The sequence below is a fragment of the Maniola hyperantus genome, chromosome 9, assembly GCF_902806685.2.
Source record: "Maniola hyperantus chromosome 9, iAphHyp1.2, whole genome shotgun sequence".
NCBI lineage: Eukaryota > Metazoa > Arthropoda > Insecta > Lepidoptera > Nymphalidae > Maniola > Maniola hyperantus.
Window position 1 is genome coordinate 5,768,360 of NC_048544.1, and position 7,461 is coordinate 5,775,820.

A 7,461-nucleotide genomic window follows, 5' to 3' on the forward strand; every position below is an offset into this window, starting at 1 on the left:
TTATATGTTTAGATATAGATAAATATATAGATGTCCCTAGGTAATTTTTTTGGTAAATTGGTGCATTTTTTGTTTGTTAGTTTTTGAAAATTATGGATATCTATACCTACTTATCCAATAAAATAAATAATCTGTCTGGAGAGCTAACAAAATCGCATTAATCATTATTTCAAAGCTGTAAAGCAGGACAGACTACGAGTTTTTGATGGGATTACATCTAAGTTAAAGGTGGATTCACATTGGACTGTGCACGATACTTAATGGATCTGTAATAATAGAAATTGCTGACTCAGCTATGAAGAATACGACTCAGAAAGAGAGAGAATCTTGATGTGGGTCACATTGGAACTTCTTTTTTTTACGGTCCCGTACCCCAAACGAAAAAAGGAACCTTATAAGAACACTTACCCTTAAGGGACACTTTGTGCGTCGTATATATCAAGAAAACCTATAGAGTATTTCCTGTTGACCTAGAATCATTAAATTTGGCAGGCATATAGGTAGATCTTATAACATTGAGTAAAGGAAAAAAATCTGAAAACCTTGTGGAAAAAATTGTGGTAATATCACAAAATAAAAAAATAAAAATATGTTCATGAAAAAGTTAATTTACTAAATCACATCCTACTTAGTTGGCGCTGTCATCATTAACTTGCAGAGTTACGGAACCCTTCATGTGCGAGTCCGACTCGCACTTGACCGGTTTTTTTAATTCAGATAGGTACAAGTTACCCCTTGAATGAAATCTCAACTGGTGGTAAACAACGATGCAGTCTAGGATGGAAGCGGGCTAACGTGGCTGACTTTATTGGAGTAGGTCGTACAGATAGACTGAAAGAAAAATCTTCTCCATACACATTACTAGCTGTGACGTCGCCACGATATTGCTTCGTAGTTGGATTTCTAGTTAACTTTCCCGTTAAAATTGAAATTCCATTAAGAAGATTGCTTTTTAGAGTGTCTACTGGGTGGGTGTGGAGTGGGAGGGGAAGGGGGGTATTCGCCAGTGTCGGATTACTCAGTACATGTACGCAGTAGGTAAATTTATTGTGCAACCAATAGTTTGTTTTCGTTTTTTTCTATTTCGGATTTAGGTATGCAGTAGGAAATATTTATTATACCTACTTACTTACTTAATTACCTATTATTACGTAAGGAAAAATTGACGTACCTACTTACCTTTTGGGTTCCGTACCTCAAAAGGAAAAACGGAGCCCTTATAGGATCACTTTGTTGTCTGTCTATCTGTCTGTCTGTCTGTCAAGAAACCTACAGGGTACTTCCCGTTGACCTAGAATCATGAAATTTGGCAGGTAGGTAGATCTTATAGCTGACATTTGGGGAAAAATCTGAAAACCGTGATTTTAGGGTTAGATCACACAAAAAAAAAAATTGTGGTCATGAACTAATAATTAGTATTTTCAACTTTGTGAGTGAGTGACTATATCAAGTGGGGTATCATATGAAAGGTCTTCACCTGTACATTCTAAAACAGATTTTTGTTTATTTTTATGCATCATAGTTTTTGAATTATCGCGCAAAATGTCGAAAAAATACGACTGTAGTACGGAACCCTCATTGCGCGAGCCTGACTCGCACTTGGCCGGTTTTTTTAATTCAGATACAAGTTACCTATCCCTTGACTGCAAGTTCACCTGATCGTAAGTGATGATGCACTCTAAGATAGAAGCGGGCTAACCTGGAAGGGGGTATGGCAGTTATTATTAAACTCATGCCCCTTTGGTTTTTACGCGCCATCGTACCGGAACGCTAAATTGCTTGGTGGCACGGCTTTGCCGGTAGGGTGGTAACTAGCCACTGCCGAAGCCTCCCACCAGAAAACTACGAACCACCCAACAGAAAATTAACGTAAAATTAGAGGTGTGCCCGGAATTGAACCCTGAACTGGCCAACTAAAAGAACAATATGTTAACCGCTCGTCTTACCCAACTATCAATGCTTTTTGGCAAAGGATAGGTAGGTATAAGGCTTAGGCACTTATAAATTATAGAAATCAGACTCTTTCCAAAGTTTTCCTAAAAAAATTGCGCTCGTAGTCATACCGTCATACATATCTAGGTATTTGATTGGTACCTATCTATAGAATATAGATATTTCTCGGCTGTTGTAACCTATTGTTTTTTTTTTTATTCAGATAGGTACAAGTTAGCCCTTGACTGCAATCTCACCTGATGGTAAGTGATGATGCAGTCTAAGATGATAGCGGGCTAACCTGGAAGGGGTATGGCAGTTTTTATTAAACCCATACCCCTTTGGTTTTTACACGGCATCGTACCGGAACGCTAAATCGCTTGGTGGCACGGCTTTGCTGGTAGGGTGGTAACTAGCCACGGCCGAAGCCTCCCACCAAACCAGACCAGAAATTTAGAAATTATAAAATTCCAAACCCCTGCCAGGAATCGAACCCGGGACCTCCCACTAATAAGACACAGCGCTCACCACTGCGCCAGGGACCTCCCTGGTCAAAGGGGTAAGAATCGATCTGTGAACTATGCTCTCGTCCCTGTAAAAATTTGTATGAATAATGTTTACAAAAATACCTGTTATGTTAGCAAATTGGTTAGCAAACACTATTTTATTAATCAATAAATAATTAGGTAGGAATCTATCTATTTAAGTAGACATGTCGAATTCACTACATGAAGCAAAAACCATTCAATACAAAATCTATGTAAAACCTTTTACCAATAGCCTCAGTCGTTTCCGTAAACGGATGCATATACGAGAAAAAAGCCCGTGGAAAATCTACGTGACGTACATCCGATAGCCAATGGCGGATCGAACCTTCATTTTCCAAACACCACCGTACTTTGACCCCTAAAAGAAGATAGAATAAACCATAGCTCTATGCAATAAGACTTCGAATAACCGTAGTCAGAGGTCATGAGATTCTGGTACAGTTTCTATCGAGTACAAACGCTGGCCTCCGATTGGATGATTGATTCCGCGCGATTGGGCAACACGGCGCACACTCGAACCGATACACGTTCGACGTTTGAATACGAGCTGAAAACGCCTTCGATAGGTATTTTACGATGTACCGATCGGTAGGTATCGGCCTGTATCAGTGACGTACACGTGCGTGATCGGTTGGTCATAAAGAGCTTACTGATTGGTGTATGAGTGGTATTGCCTATTTGAATTTCGAACGCGTGAAGAATCGAATCTTGTTTCTTTCCATGAATCATAAACGATTTTTGAACGTCGAGACAACAATTATGGTCGCTAACTAGTGACTATTGGGCCCTATATGAAAGCTCAGAGTCATTCAGCGAGCGATAGAGAGAGCTATGCTTACAGTTTCTCTACGTTATCAAATCAGAAATGAGGATCCGTGGGAGAACCAGAGTGACTGACATAGCTTAACAGGTTGCAATTTTGCAAAGCTGAAGTGGCAATGGTGAAGGCACATAGTTCGAAAAACCAATAAACGTTGGAGTTCGTTCCGAGGTGCTGATGATGATGATTTAGGTAGGTATGTAGGCCTACACGTTAAAATCAAAGTCCCTTTTTCGCTTTCCCGTAGTTAGATAAAAACAGTTATGCATTTAGTAAAAAAAATATATGCCTTTCATAATATGTGAGGCTTCGGCTTAGAAAATATGAATAAACAAACGCAGCCAAAGCTAAAAACTATTCCATTGATAAAACTCCAATACCAGAGCGTTTTTAATAAATTAAATTCAAAGCAGACTACGCAAAAAATATAGAGAGAATACGGTTGAATGAATATTCTCACTCAACACTGGCTATTAATAAAAAAACCGGCTAACTTCGAACCGAAATAGTCTGTGGAAGGTTCCGTTGAGTGTCTAAATAATTAATGTCTGATGCAAAGTGTCAGTTATGGCATAAACTGTATGCTAATTTTTACAACGCATTATTTGGTATCTAGTATTCTACCTATTTGAATCCTATATGAAAAAAAAATGTTACCCTGTCCCGCACAAATTTCTGACCTCCTTTTTCAACGGTCAACGGGAAGTACCCTGTAGGTTTCTTGACAGACACGACAGACAGACAGACACGACAGACAGAAAGACAAACAGACAGACAGACAGACAGACAGACCACGAAGTGATCCTATTAGGGTTCCTTTTTCCCTTTTGAGGTAATGAACCCTAAAAAAATCGAATTTAGGGTAGATACATTTACTGCGATCTGTTTAAAAAGGAAACGGGCTAGCCTGGAAGCACCAATAGATACCTAATGTCATTTATAGCACTGTCTGATACTACTGTTGCTTTCTAATGGTGAAATAATTATCAAAATCGATTCAGTAGTGTCAAAGTTTATCGATTACAAACAAGTATAGGCAACACTGTAACTTTCAGACAGAGTAGTTACAATTTTAGCTACGGAACCCTAAATATACGTTCACAGTTGTGTTCACTACCTAACTAATATTTAACCAACTCCAGATAAGGCAAATATATGCGCTTTTCCGTATACTTATTTGAAATGGAAAAATATTTTTCCAACGTCGCTTGTACGTAGCTGCGGCTTCGGCGGATATGGACGTATGTTAATTTTTTTTACATTTCGTCTTTTGGTGTTTTATTAAATTGTTTTTTGGACGTGTATAAAGATTTTAAAGTTCCTTACTATCGTACTAGATTTTATATTAGACTAGTTGACTCGCCCCGGTTTCGTTTCGGTAGAATTTCTCAAAATCCTTTTTTTTTTTTTTTTTTAACCTTTATTGCTGATAGTTTTTCTTTTTTAATATCTCAAAATCCTTTAGGTATTTCTTAAAAAGAAAACCCACATGTAAAATCTCAAGTTTATCCAACGCTAAAGCTGCAGGTAGGTACGTTAATATGTTAGTCAGTTTCTCATCGATATTTAATATTATAAATGCCAAAGTGTGTCTGTCTGTCTGCTAGCCTTTTCACGGCCTATCCGTTCAACTGATTTTGACGAAATTTGGTACAGAGATAGCTTACATCCCAAGGACGGGCATGAGCTACTTTTTATCCCAAAAAACAAAGAAATTCTCCAAGGTTTTTAAAAACCTAAATCCACACGGATGAAGTCGTGGGTGTCACCTAGTTTTATATTATAATACGAAGCCAAAGGTCTTTGAATCTCTAAAGTACCACCATTTACCATTTTGGGTCAACGTTGCTAAATCAGCACTAGGTATCTATTGATATGCACCGATGGTTTTTACATTGATATGCACAACTAAGCCACATCACACATCTATCTTTTTTTTCGAAGTGGTTAAAAACTCAGCAGCAACCATTTTGTTGAATCCCCAGCTATAGATATATTCGTTCGAAGCATCGCGTCGTAGTCGCCTAGATTCTATTGATCTACAGTCGCACAGCTCTGTGATGGCTACCTTTTGCACTAACTAGTTTTAATTCTAGGTATATCCTCTTCAACGCGGTGATAGCCTAATGGCTAAGACTCCGACCTCGGTGGTCCGGGATTCGATCCCGGGCCCACACCTTCAACTTTTCTTGTTTCGAAATATTACTTCGGCTAGCGGTGAAGGAAAACATCGTGAGGAAACATGCATACCTGAGAGTTGCCTTCAATCTTCTCGAAAGTGTGTTAAGTCTACCAATCCGCACTTGGCCAGCGTGATGGACTGTGATCTAAAACCTTCTCATGTTCTGAGAGGAGACCCCGCACCCAGTAGTTGACCAGTGAGGGGTTGAGGTGATGATAATGATAATGTTGATCATCTTCATCAAAAGTCTTAAGGCTAGTCAATTCATGATCTATGGCCTTAGCATCCAACAGTGCCAGCCACTTTCCATATGTTATTGCACCACCTGGCCTTAAAAGTTGAAGGGCCCAGATTCGATGCCCATTTGGGGAAATTTGGCAATTTTAATTTCTAAATAATTTCTAGTAGGTAGGTACTAGGTAAGGTAGTAGGTAGGTAAAATGAGTCTTGGATTTGTTAACATTCATGTTGTTATCAGTTCAAATCATCGTAAAAATGTTTTTTTTTTTTAATTCAGGTAGGTACTAGTTAGTCCTTGACTGCAATCTCACCTCGTGGTAAGTGATGATGCCATCTAAGATGGAAGCGGGCTAACCTGGAAGGGGTGTGGCAGTTTGTATCAAACCCATACCCCTTTAGTTTTTACACGGTACCTATCGTACCGGCACGCTAAATCGCCTGGCGGCACGGTTTTGCCGGTAGTGGGGTAACTAGCCACGACCAAAGCCTCTCACCAGACAAAGTAATGTACGTACCAGACGTACTAGAAAATAGTCAAAATTCGATCTTAAAAATCGATATAACGTAATAAAAATTTTAATGTGTGATACCCCACTCAGAGATGGTAGATCAAATTTCAAGTAGGTAGACGTTAAAAATAAGTTTTTACTCCTAAGCTCCATATGAAACCTTAGTAGAGGTAGATCTATTTCATAGCTCGTACAGAACTGCTAGACTAAGATAAATCTCTACCTAGTTTTCTGATACCTACCTACTACCACGCGTGTTCAATGTGAAACACACTCAAAATAATAATGAATATAATACTCGTAATGTATTGAAAAAAGCGGTGAATAGCCAAGTGGTTGAAACGTCGGCTCCCTAGTCGGGTCTAGAGTTCGATCCCGGGCACGCACCCCTAACTTTCCGGAGTTATGTGCGTTTAAGGCAATCCGTTTAGCGGTCAAGAAAAACATCGTGAGAAAACCTGCAAGTCAAGGGTGTGTGAAGTCTGTCAATCCGCACTTCGCCAGCGCGGTAGACTATATGACAGCAAGTGGTATCGGTGGTCGGTGTTTCATCACTCGTGCTCGGTGCTCGTCTTTTGACAATGCCATGTAATATAGCAAAAGGCCGATGTTACTATTTAGGTACAGATCATCATCATCATCATGATCTATCCATCGCCGGCTCACTACAGAGCACGGATCTCCTTTCAGAATGAGAAGGGGTTTGGCCTTAGTCTACCACGCAGGCCAGGTGCACATTGGTAGACTTCACACACCTTTGAGAACATTATGCAGAACTCTAAGGTGTGCAGATTTCCTAGATGTTTTCCTTCACCATATCATGCAACCATGTCTCTATGTTATTAGGTCCCTTTTGCAGTAGGTATGTGACCCACTTATGACTTTTGATTTAGCATTGCCTAGCAAAGTAGCAAAAGACCGATATTACTATTTACAGGCCAGTAGTTTGTAAAGATACAGCGGTTTGTAAAGCTACTCGTGCCGAGATCGAGTTTCCGTAGTAGAAGCGAAGTTCAGAGGGAACTCGTAAATACAGCTATTTTTATGGAGTCCATAAAGAACAGCTAGGAAACTTGCAGCGAACGTACACTTTGATTTTATTTAAAAGGTGAGAATAATTTCAAGTTAACGCCGGCGAATAGTGAAAAATTTTTAGAAGGTTAATCTTTGTTGGATTTTTATAATGTTATAATTTTATATTGTTACTAGCAGATGCCCGCGACTTCGTCC